Source organism: Gambusia affinis, linkage group LG03, assembly GCF_019740435.1.
Source record: "Gambusia affinis linkage group LG03, SWU_Gaff_1.0, whole genome shotgun sequence".
NCBI lineage: Eukaryota > Metazoa > Chordata > Actinopteri > Cyprinodontiformes > Poeciliidae > Gambusia > Gambusia affinis.
In genome coordinates, this window is record NC_057870.1 from 2,384,234 (window position 1) to 2,397,508 (window position 13,275).

Here is a 13,275-nt window from a genome sequence, read left to right on the forward strand (position 1 = left end):
CAGTCTCACAAAGCATGTCATCAAAACAACTATGTGTGTGTGTGTGTGTGTGTGTGTGCGTGTGCGTGTGCAGGCATGTGTACCAGGTTTTTATATCCTAATGGGAACCTGTGTGTGTGTGTGTGTGTGTGTGCGTGCGCGTGAGTGTTTATATATGTGTATATATAAGGGAAAGACCCAAAACATTATAAGTTTAGGTCTTTAGCTAAGCTAACTTGGTTTACTGTAGGGAATTTTCACATCTCTCTGTTTTTGATAAACAGCACAACATCAAAAATAAATCTGCAGACAGGTATTTGGCGCTTCCAAACTGAAAACACAATTTTCTGCTTTCCACCGGTGGCCCCTGTGGAGCGATGCTGAAAATAACAAGTATCAGTGCAAATAAGAAAAATTGTCATTTTTCTTCAAAACTGCAATTTTTATTGAACTTAAACAAACAAAACAACTAAACGTTGCCTAGTGAGGCAGACAGGAAGAGAAATAGAGTTCATTACAATGATTTCTGTGATGTGTAGCTTGTGAATGATATCCTGCATTGGATGTATAAATATCCATCACAGTTTCACAAATTACAACTGTAACCTACCTGCTGCCTTATCTCCACAGAACTGCTGGTAAAAAAAGAGGCAGCTGATCATTCTGGATCCTCATGAACAATTCTGAGTCCAGAGGTCTGTTTCACAAAGTAGGATAACAAAATCCAAGATAAGAGATAAAGCCAGGTTTGACATAGCGCCATTAGTTTATCCTGATTGCCAAACACGGTTTGGTAGGTGCAGCTATGTCAAGACAGACTTAAGTAATTCAAATCCACAAGAGATCATGAAACTGATCTCTTGAAGGTTTCACTGATGCTGCGCTCGACAAATTGTGTGCATAAAACAAACATCTTTTGATGCAGTATTATGAGGAATTGAAAAGCATCATGCTCAATAAAAAAATGCTTCTCAACAGCAAACAAAAGCAGATTGATTGAATGTGTAATAAGCCCAAAATATACATTTTTTTAACTGAAGATAATAATCACTCTTGTCATTGGCTCAAATAAACAACTTTAGCATAATAAATGAATAGTGGAAAGCAATATTATAAACATGTGAATCTGACAGCAGAGCCATTTATGTAGCTCTTTTTTCATTGCACATCTTTTCGATAGTTATACAGAAAAAAACATGACTCAATCCAAGTTTATTTGTATGACACATTTCACCAACAAGGCAGCTCAGAAAAACATAAAAATACAAAGCCATAAGAGACACCATACAGTCAACAATTCAAACATTACATTTTGAAATCCCTGTTCTTTATGTAACATTTGACTCTATTGAGTATTGGACCAGAGAGATCAAGATTCAATAAAGACAACAGGTCAAGACTACATAAGAACATTTTTGCAGTACCTGTGCAGTATGTGGATAAAAGGTTTACTACAATGTGCAAATGACTTGGACTAATAATTTAGAAGGTCCCTGCCTATGCCGCTTTAAATTGGTTTAACCTATAGTGAACTTCCTGCTTGAGTTGCGATGCTTTTGTTTTGAAGAGACAATTTCTATTGGCAAAAAGGCAGTTTGGCATCAATCAGAAGACAGAAGATAAGTTAAAACAGAGCTTATAAAATGCATTTATTAGCAGCAGTACACTGTGCTTCTTTTATTTATATCCCAAAACTAAAGTTCATTTACAATGTAAATGTTGTATTAAGTCTCATTAAAGTTCATCAGTGAAGTACGTAAAGAACGCTGCAACTAACATGGCTTGATTACAAAACATTTGTTTCTTTATCAGTCATTTCTATAATCCCCTGATAACTGCAATAGTCTATTACAATAGTCTACTAAAGGCCTTTCTGTCAACAGACATCTTCAGAAACACAATCAAACACTAACATAGTCCATATGGATCATTTTAAATTTAATAATGGTATTTTCTATCATCAAAATGAAAAATAATTATAGTGAGTACTAAAATAAAATGAGATATTTTAATATGTGATAATGAAGACAGGAACAGACAGATAAGACAGAATCACAGATAAAACTCATTGGTTTCTGATCGGTGTTAGCGCTGACCGAACAGATGAGGGTCCAGGCTTAACGAAGCCTGGTTGTTAGCCTGGTTGTTAGCCTGGTTGTTAGCCTGGTTGTTAGCCTGGTTGTTAGCCTGGTTGTTAGCCTGGTTGTTAGCCTGGTCTGGGGCAGGCTTGCTGCACAAGACAAATCACCATGGTAACTTATGCACGACTGTTTTTGTAGAACCGAATCAAGGCTTAACTAAGCCAAGACAACTGGAAAGTCTCGGCTATGCTAGTTTTGTAAAACAACCTTCTGAGCATTTTTTGATTATTTACAACAACCATTAAGAGGAAAATAAACACCTCAAGTACCACCACCAGAGTAATAACATATCCAAAAGATCCAGTCCCCTTGGTCTACTTATATCTTTTTGTGGTGGTGTTTTTAGGATTGCATTAAGTTCTACAAAATAAATGTAATTCTAACATTAACACATCAAGTCAAAGATTTCTTGCTATAAAAACAAGAACAGTTAATGACAACCCCTAAACCTAGATCTCTGTGTCTTAATGAAAATGTGTAACATAAGTGTATTACAGTTCTATGAAAGTTATACCACAAGTATGTTCTCTTAATTTTATTAAAAAATAAAGCCAAGTCAAACACAGAAACCATGCATGTCTGCACTGTTAACAACAGCTGCATTTCCATTACAAATGTACACCAAGCATTATCTATATTCTGCTAATGTTGAAAAACAGAATTTGGCAATTACAATGTTTCCATGAAATACAAAATGCAATTAAAATCACGCATCAATAAGTTTGTTCAGGCAATAAGTCAATAAAAATCATGACGCCATCTTCCTCTAACCACTTCTTTTAGTACACTTTGTCTGTTCTGTCACTACAAAGTAGTATTGCAGTTTTACAAAATATACACTTTTTTATATAGCCAATAAAACCATCTCACCCTAGCAAAAAAACATTTTATCAAAAACATGTTTTTGTTTTTTTTTTCAAAATTGGTATTTCTATTAAGCTAATTTATTTTTGTAATTCCAATTTGCACAATTTTATGTGTAATCTGGACATAAAACTGGACATGATAAAACCTGTAGACATTCTCCATTTGTGGTCAATGGAAACGCCATCACTATTTACAGGAAGTCTAACAAACCACCACAACTGCCTTATCAGATTCATCTTAGGGGTTCATGCCTTCCTCATCAGCAGCGGACTGAAATTTTTCTGACATCCTCACACCGAGCGCCGAGAGCCAGGGCAGCCTTACATGGCAAAAAATGGTGACATCACTTAAACAAGAGCTAAACAAAAATAGGCCACAGCTGTTTGGATCTTTAGGCTACAAATTAGACTCAATATGTCACCCACAATCACATCACAGGAAGGACCAACTGCGGGAGTCGTCTTCTCTGCACTGCTGTTGCTGATTTCTGCTTGCTTCCGCTCTCTGCTCCGTTTTCCACACATGCAAGCAGAGCTCATGCTAATTTGTGTTAGACGAACACTGAACGACGGAGGGAGCATTGGTGGGGAATGGATGAATTATGGAGTGATTTAAATAATGAATAGGCCCCTTTTTAACCATACGAAAAGCCCTGTAAGAGAGGGAGGGGGATCCGGGGAGGTGGTGGGACACTTTGTGGAAAAAACAATCTCAAAACAGAACTGGGGCATATGAATTATACCTAACTGGGTCCATTATTGCTTATCAAAGCATCAAATGAATTATTCCATCCATGGGTGTGTGTTTAGCCCTGCTGCAGTTCTGCTTCCTAGGGAAACCAGAAGCAGCGACTGATGCTTCCCCGTGTACACATCTGGAAATAAAGATGAAACACCTGGGAGGAATCACATGGCTGTCAGCACACAGACATTAAACCTCCAGCCTTTTATGATGCACGCACTACACTCACATTAAAAGAGTAAGGAAACAAATCTTACATTTATCTTATTAGATACACATACAGTAATCCGAAGTGGAAACGGGCACGGCAAGAGACAGTCGAGGAAAGAGGATCACTGTGAGTGATCAAAATGCCAAATCTGTAAGTTCTTTTCTGTGAACTTATGACTTGGATCAGTAAGAAATATAATGGTTATTAAAAGTATTGAGTCATTGAACATGATAAAACCTGCAAGTTATTCTGAATGTAGACACGACCATCTGAGAACATTTTTGTATTTACTTGATAAATTATTGATGCTTTATGAATTTATTTAGGGAAATTAGCACATAAAATTGCAGTTAAGTGCTTAAGTAAAAGCTTGAGATGGTCAGAATCAACCCCAGGATAAACATGGTGAACTTCGCTTGTGCTAGGATCCCCAAACATTTCTCATGGTATAGAAAGAAAAATATATATAGGTGATAAATGAAACCAGCTCAATCCACAGCTTTACAGTGAAAAAGACTATATTTATGCTATTGAAATTGTAAGAAAAAACATTGTATTATGTTCTAATCTATGAAATAACTGTCTTTTAACAAGGTTTAAACCACGTCTCCACGTTTTTCAAGCTCAGTCTTTTTCAGGCTGATCTAAAAATAACTAATGCTGCACTGATCTAGCTGTGTGGAGTCTTTTTTTAATCCCCAACTCTAATAGGAAAAACACTTTAACAGTTTATACAGATTTAAGAAAAATCTGATTACTGCAGACAGCCAGCAATAATCATTACTTAAGTGTATCTACACAGAGTCATGGAGCCTAAAGCACTATTTTCTGCAGTAAGACATGCACAGCAAATTGATGAGCTAAACCACAAGCTTATAATCGCAAGCTGCTTCACACAGCGAGAGCAATTTATCACAGGGGGCTTTTCATGTAAAGGAGAAAATATTCTGACCAATTAACCAGATATAAGATAATTTTACATCAGTTCCAACAGCCCTGACCTTCATGGTTTGCAACAACAGAAAGTTGAAGGGAAAGACTAAAGTAGAACCAACTGAGGAAGCAGTGTGTCTCTCAGCGCACTGAGTGCTGTTTATGTTTGGTCTGAACCTGCAACTGTATCTGAGGCCCAGGTTGGGGTTTTACTTCTCAGCTTGGGATGTCCTTTCACCCTTAGGTTCAGCAGAATAAAGAAAGATGGGGGGAGTTTAGGAATAGAAGGGTCACATTGGTGCTCACCCTCACATTGCCTTTACTGGCCCCATCCTGACATCCAACCCCTCAGAAGTCACTCTGCTCAAAGTGAAGGTCAAAGAGCTGAGGAGGATGCAGTGAAACCCCTGATCAAAGTCCACCAGCACCTAAATTTATCAGAGCCCTCCAACTGGTTTTCAACTGTCACTATTGTAAATTCATGTTTCAACAACTTGTGACTGTAAGGTTTCAAGGAAGATCTGCACCTGCACTATGCAGACAACAAGAGAGTGATACTTACAAGTTCAATAAACCAAAAGTCCAGTCCTGGTTCTGAACAAAAAAGCCTCTTCCTTCAGACTCCATGTACACCAAACCACCGCCAGGAAACTGCCGGCATTTTTGGATGTCAATTGGGGAAACGGTCAACATTTAGACAACACTTTGAATCCATTGTTATCAAGCCAGGCCACTAGGTAGCAATATAATTTTAGCTTGTCACTGCACAAAGTTTTGACCCTTGGTTTTCATATCTTTGTGAACAGTAAGGTGTCTCCCAAAAACAAAGTACTCATGTAACACATGTAGTTCATCCATCCATCCATGCATCCATTTTCTTCCACTTATCCAGTCTCAGGTCGCGGGGGTAGCAGCCCAAGTAGGGAGGCCCAGACTTCCTTCTCCCCAGCCAGTCGGGGCAGGTCCTCTGGGGGAATCCCCAGGCATTCCCAGGCCAGGCAAGAATCATAGTCCCTGTAGCGTGGGTCTCCTCCAGGAGGAACCTGGGTCACTTTACAAGGGAGGCGTCTAGGAGGCATCCTAACCAGATGCCCGAATGACTTCAACTGGCTCCTCTCAATGTGAAGGAGCAGCGGCTCTACTTTCTTGTAATCTGTCTGTGCATGTGGGCTTTCACACCTGTGGAGTACTTCACACCTCAGCAACAGGTGACATAGAAAAGTTTCACTCAGAGACTACTACTTGTGTGGGGGGGAAAAAATCAATTTCACATCAGATCAAAATGTTAATACATAAATTGATCAACCAAAAACAAATAGTACATCTATTTCAGTATGATTTAGTTCCAGTTAGGTTTTTTTCCAATTATTTACTGTTTTTATTTATTTCAGTTAAAGAAAATGTTTTCTCAATTTCGGTTTTTTAGCTAAGTATAGTAACCTTAGTGTGGATCAAAACAAAAATGCTACAGTTTAACTGAAGAGCAACTCAGTATAAACGCGGTCGAACAGAGCAAAGAATCTATTGGGCTGATCCTGCAGGAGGCAGAGTGGAGCTCTCACCACTCTACCTCTGTGGTGAGGGCAGAGTAATATGCTCTGTAATTAAGGAGCAACTTTATCCCTAGCCACTTGTCAGAGCTGCTACTGTCCTTAAATGCTCAATTCTTTCCACTTATGCTGGAAAGTAGCATCAGATCGAAATGTTAATACATAGTTAATCAAGTGCAGCCCTGGCGTGTCTTGAGACTCTGACCTGAAGGTTCTGTACAGCATCGGTTGGAAAACGGTGATTGTCTTTTGTCACGACATGGTGACGATGAACAATGCTACAGTTGACAAGGTTTTCCCAGTGTATTAAAAGCCTGGTGGGCCACCAGACTTTATTTGCCCTCACAGATCCTCCTCTACCTCCCCTTGCCCCACAAAGCAAAGTGGCTAAGCGTTACTTGTTTTTATTTTAAATAGGTTTCTTTATGCACCAGTAGCCCCGGAGTGCATCAGTGTTTACTGTGCTCTGCACTTCACTGGCAGAGCAGAGTCATTCTTGAAAGACAGGTTTATAGCTGATGCGGTGAATTGAGTGCAAAACCATGGGCGCTGGACCAATCACACCATAAGCGCCTTTCACTGCTGCAGCTGCATCTCTGAAGTTCTGAACCTCAGCGCTGATCAGACCTTTCACTTCAACTAGACTATCTGAAAGGTGTTCTTGCAAAGCAAGTTCACCTATATCAGTATATGTTTTAACCCTGTGTGAGGACTCTTTTTTCTTCAAAGAATACTTCACCAAGGTAGGCATCAAGTGTAAAAGCCACAGTGCTTGTTCTGCTTGTGTATATAACCTTTAGTCGTACTATAAGAGGTGAGTATTGAGTGTGCGGTGGAGTGAGAATTATATATCTGTGTGGAAAAAAAAAAAAACATGTGGCATGTGCACTTAGTCCTCACACATGTAAGATCAGGAGATCAGAAAAACTTGCCCCATAAAGCCCAGGTGACCAAAACAGCCTCTGTGGTGGTTATTGAAAACTCAGCAGTCACAAAACAGAAAAGATTGGTCCATAATAGTATCACATAAATCAAATGTTTCTGTTTGTCCTTCAAATCCAGCAGAGAGATGCCCAGTGCAGCAGCTCTCATCATGCAGGGACAGTCCAAGGTGGTGTGGGGCCTTGATTAGAAGGTTAATGTGCAAATACACACTCATCTAATACCAATGCTAAACCCAAACACAACAAATGCAGAAAAATGACTCAATTTCAACCATTCAATTATAAAAGCTTAAAAAAAAATTATAAATTAAGTTCAAGTTCCTGCTGCCTTGATATCATACCCACAACTTTCCTCAAGAGAATCTTGCCTGTCATTGCATCTGATCTGATTCATATAGTAAACTCATCCCTATCATTAGGTGTTTTCCCCCACAGGCTTTAAAAGGAGAAAATAAAAAAACAATCTGGAAAAACCACTACTGTAGAACTTCAGGCCGATCTCCAACATTACATTCATCAGCAAAATTATTGAAAAATCAGTTTCAACAGTTTTATATTCCCACATAGAAATTATCCCACATATCCCGCAATTATAATATTCCACAATGGGCCAAAAGTCTCAATACATTTATGGCTGATTTATTTTTCAATGCTTTTGCAAAAGTTTATCGCAAACGCAGAGTTGATATTTATGGAGAGATCAGGCCTTCAACACAATGTAAATGGATGGATGGAATAAATATACATTAGGAAGAGGAAAGCAAAACAAAATTCTATTACAGATTATGCAAAATCCACAGGAATTCTGTAGGGCTGCACAATATTGGTGTTTGCAGTGTTAATCTGGCAATAAACTGCATGGAATGCAACATTTGCTAACTTTTATCAGGGCTGCACAGTAAGGGATTCATGCAGAAGTGACACTACTGCTGAAAATTGTCAAGACAATAGCAATTATGATTTACCAACATTTTCTTATGGCTCTTATCTTCCTTTAATTTTACATAAAGGCCCTACAAAGGCCCTACAACACAAAATCACTTTCCAAATATATTGACATGAAGAGAGTTTTGAAATATTGTAATATTATATCAAAGTAGTGCTTTGGGATTGCACTATTGTTCACATGGATAGTGTGATAGTATCTACAATTTGATCTATTGTGCAGTCTTGGCGAGTCTACTCTCACAGTCAGGAATTCTTGCTTTCCTGAAAGCCCAATAGTATCGATAGCCTGTTGGATAGAACTTTACTGCAGCAGAGACCCACACCAGATGGCAGCGCTAAAGATGCTAAAGGTTACAAGAAAGACGTTTCGTCTACTGCATGATCAGACCTGAAGTAGGTTCTATAAAACCTGTTTAGTTTGTGTGACCTAGTTTTTGAGCAGGAAGAGTATATGCGTCTCATACTGTATACTTTGACATCTATTCACACTCTGAAGCACCTTCCGATTTGAAAATCTGTAGCATTTCCACAAACACAATTCTGAATGACATTGCTGAAATGAGGGGAATTTTTTTTCCATTTAGCTAGCATTCGGAAGTGTTTCATCTTATTGCTAAAATGACAGCTTTTAATGCTGCTGCATTTATAACCCGTTCCTCTTATCAGAGCTCCCCCCCAGACACTTGATGGAATTTGCCATCGCACAATGGTTGGAAAATACACTTCAAAGGCAAGACGCATCTAATCTCCTCCACTCTGCACATTGCAAATTTGCTGTGGTAATAAGATCCTGCCTTCCCAAGCGTTCTTAAGGATCTGAACGAAGGATGAGAATTTCATCTCTCTTTTGCTCTCTCTCCTTCTGTTTCTTGCCGTATTGCTTCCTTTCAGCGTGGCATTGCAAAAGAAGTGTGTTGGGCACAGCGCTGCAGTTAAGAAGAATTTCTGCAACAGCAAAATAAACATTGGAACCCATCCCATCCTTATGTAAAAGCCCCCATTTTACAGCTTTATTCTACACACACACACACACATAAGAGACACAACTGACAACACAGCACAGTGACCTAGTTTCTATGTGGCCCAGAAAGATCAAGCATGACTCCCTCAGAACAGCTATAGGCACAAAAACCTGGTTCAGCTCTTCAGACCAGTAGACATCAGCAAGCATCCAGGATACCCCTCACACTGCAACGCGGCATTGTGGCTGCAAAACCACAACTCTCATATCAGAGATGTGCTACAGATTCCGAGTTAGCTTCACATCCTGTTCAGAGCCATGAGACGAGTGGAAAAGCAGAAGGGAATGGTGGCAGGTAGCGCCGGAGGACGTACTGCAATGCTGCCCTGTTCGACCCCACCGTCCCACAATCCATCGCTCCATCCCCACCAGGTTATCTTTATATGTGGGGAAGGTTATGGAAGGAGATGCTATCACAGTGAGAGCATTAGCACAACAAAGGAGTGTTTTAGAGGCAAGCCCGGCAGAATAATTAGCTGATCTCTTCCCGAGATGCTGTGTTTGATATAGAACAACATGCTAATGTGAGGACACAGAGTTTAGAGTGAAAGGAGGAGATAGTTTGAATCATGGAAGAACAAAAAAAGAGCCACTGAGAAATGATGGCTTTTCTGACTTGCTCTGATAGTTTAATGCACTCCAGAAGGTTTTAACCTTGAAGTGCTAATTTCTGAAACATTTTTTTTTTAACCTATGACAGCAGTGAGGTTGTTGATTCAAAATCAAGATCTTTATGCTGTAATGTAACGGTACTACTGTTGCACCACTCCAAGACGACTTAGAGTAGAACATGTGTATTCAATTCAAATTTAAAAAGGTCAGAGAAAAGTTCTTGAGGCCAAGGTCTGGAAAAATCACATTGTCTAACTATTTAGCGTGATACATATTTAATTAGCTTAGTAGTAGTTGTACTTTTTTATAATATAGTGATATTAGTAATGTCTCATTTATTGAATGAGAAGTTAACATTTCAAATGAAGAAAAGAACTAATTGTGCATGTTCACAAATAATGAAGACAAAAACTGACAAATTATAAGAATAAATACGTAGATAGATTTTGTTTTTCCTATTTCCTAAAACAGCCATTTTGTTGTATTTTAACATTTACCTGTGTCCTCTTTGTACTTTATCATCTGCATTTCTGCCTCAGGAGGAGGGCAGTGTCTGAAGGCTCAAACGTCTGCCTATTGGTTGGTTAGCATTACACTCTACTTGGCTTCAAAAAAGATGTTGAACAGTTTATCAGTGAGCTGAAGCATGGCAACTTTATTAGAAAAATGCTATAATTCCTGACGTTACTATTTTTCATACCTCTCCTCTTGTCAGACTGGCCCAGGGCAGCTGTGGCTACTATGCAGTAGCTTGGCACCATCAGTGTGTCAATGTGTGTGTATATGGGTGAATGACCTCTAAGCATAATAAAGCACTGTTCAGGTACAAGCTATTTACCATTTACCTCTTACAGAGATAGTTACAAACAGCAATTCAAGGCATAGCCCATCTTTTCCTGCTCATGTCAGGATTTTCTCACTTCTCCGCTGCTCAGAAAAACATCCTTGGTCGACGACCGACAACGCTGCCGCCTATCGTTGACAGCAGAACAATATTATACAACGAGACTGGAACTGTACGGTAGAACAATAATTAATCAAGTTCGCCAACATGTTAGACAGTTTATACTACCAACTGTTCCACCCCAGAGCAATGCATCTGGAAAAGAGCTTTACTTTTTCTAAGTGCAAAGAACATGTCAACGTATCTGATAAATGGCACTTTATAGATATGTAAGCCCACCGATTTTCTAGACAGTTTACTTCAAAAGAAGCACGGGTCGTGAGTGACCAGCCTATTCATGCTATTCACCAATTTCTCCAAAGCTAATTCAAGTGAGTAGTCTACCTCTCATTTGCCAGCACCAGCAAGGCAGTTACTTCTGTCAGTTGCTCAGTTACCAAATCAGTTAATCAGATCAGTAAGCTGGCCTCAGAATGGATAAAGCCACCGCTGGGTGCACAATAATCTTAATTTTGGTGCTGACATTGTGGCATAAAAGGACAGTCAGTACCAGTAGCGGTTTTCTGCTGGATTATTAGAAGCCTACAATCACTTGTAGCTTAGTGAGCAACAAATTCCAATAGCAACGTGTGTCAGGGCATGTAGTTCTGATCTTATCTGAAAAGAGAACTCTTTCTTCTTCAAAGGCTGACTGTGAGGCCAAGTAAAACAGTAAACATAATGCGTGTGAGTCACTTGATATGCAGACACCACCAGATCTGTAGACAGTTCTGTTTTTTGGTAAATCTATTAGAACATTATGAAAAAGCTCTATCTATTTTGTTACTTATTTCAGAAAGTGAAACTCAGATTCGTTACATTTGTGAAATATTACAAGTCTTGATAATTGCCTTTTATGGATTAAAACTTGTGGGCTGCACAGTGGTGCAGTTGGTAGAGCTGTTGCCTTGAACAAGAAGGTCCTGGGTTCGATACCCGGCCCAGGGTCTCTCTGCATGGAGTTTGCATGTTCTCCCTGTGCATGGGTGGGTTCTCTCCGGGTACTCTGGCTTGGATGGATGGATGGATGGATTAAAACACAAAATCTAGTGTCAGGCTTTTCTCTATAGGGTTCAGGTCAGGCCAGTTTGCCCACTCATCAAACACAGTACACCACGGTCATTGAACCAGCTTCACTACAACCCCCCATGGTCCATCCAGACATTACTTTGCCTCCATACCAGACCAACAGCCATCACAGGGCAGCACATAGATGTCCACTCCACCCAGGGTGACCACCAACCCGGTGCCAGCAGCCCCATGCTAAAGTGTCTTTTTTTTTTTTTTAAACAAACCATCAACTCCACGCTTAACTGAAATTTACAAAAACATTGTGGTAATTCATTTCTATCATTTAAACTCAAAAATAAATTTTTAAAGTTGATGTTAAGAAACAAGCAGAACACCAATATGGTACACAAATTTTTTTCCCACCCTCTAAATACACAAACCTGCTGCACATGAATCTGCAGAAATATCAAAATATTCTACTTTAGTGGTTTTAATTATTGTTTTTTTTTTTTTTTTTTTTTTTCATTGCTCTGAGCAGTATACTTTTAGTGTCCATGTCTTTTCCATTCCATGGCTAAGTTTATCAAGGTTGCAATTTCAGAACATCCAGGTGAACGTGAACAAGCTTATAACAAGCTGTTTGTGTTGCTTGGTTTTGGATAAAGTGAGAAAACCTGACAAGTGGACAGTGCCAGAGAGCATAAGAAATTTGTCATCACGTAGATCTCCAATCCAGTTTAGACGTGCTAGTAAATCAAGAATCTAAGTTTTAAAATTGTAAGGTTTTTGAGAGGTACTTTGGGGGATGAAGGCTAAGGAAGTTAATTATTACCTTTGTGCACTTTTTAAATCTTAAATTTGTTCTGGGTCGTAGATTTCAGTTGGTAACCCTGTCCACATTAACTGGGTTTTTGTAGAGAAATACAGATCTTTTTTATATCGATATTAGCATAAACTGTATGACATGGAACATCCAAAACATGTTCCATACATCTCTGATCCTTATTTGTTAAAAATACTGAATCCCATATATCATTGTGCTTCCACTACCAGTTTGCTGGCATAACACATACAATCCTAAAGAGTAAGTTTAAGAAATTATCTCTTTACATAATTTTGAATTACTCTGTAAATGGCTAAATCAGCTACATTTATATCACGTAAAGTGCTTGTGTTAATTGATGTGTATTGTCTAGGTCTGAATACATAAATGCATTAAATTAAAGTGGTTGTAATGTAAGATCATTTGCTAAATGTCATGGATATGGACACTTTTGCAATATAGTGGATCGCTACCACTTCTTTGTTCTTTAATGTTTAAGCAAACTTAATTCCTTTGCTAATGGTGCAGCAAATAATCTTGACTTGCCAAAT

General features: G+C 38.9%; 1 protein-coding gene across 2 annotated transcripts in view; it reads right to left on the minus strand.

The window, feature by feature from the left end:
- Positions 1 to 13,275, minus strand: part of nr6a1a (nuclear receptor subfamily 6, group A, member 1a) — a 121,523-nt gene that overhangs the window by 57,401 nt on the left and 50,847 nt on the right. The window lies entirely within an intron of this gene.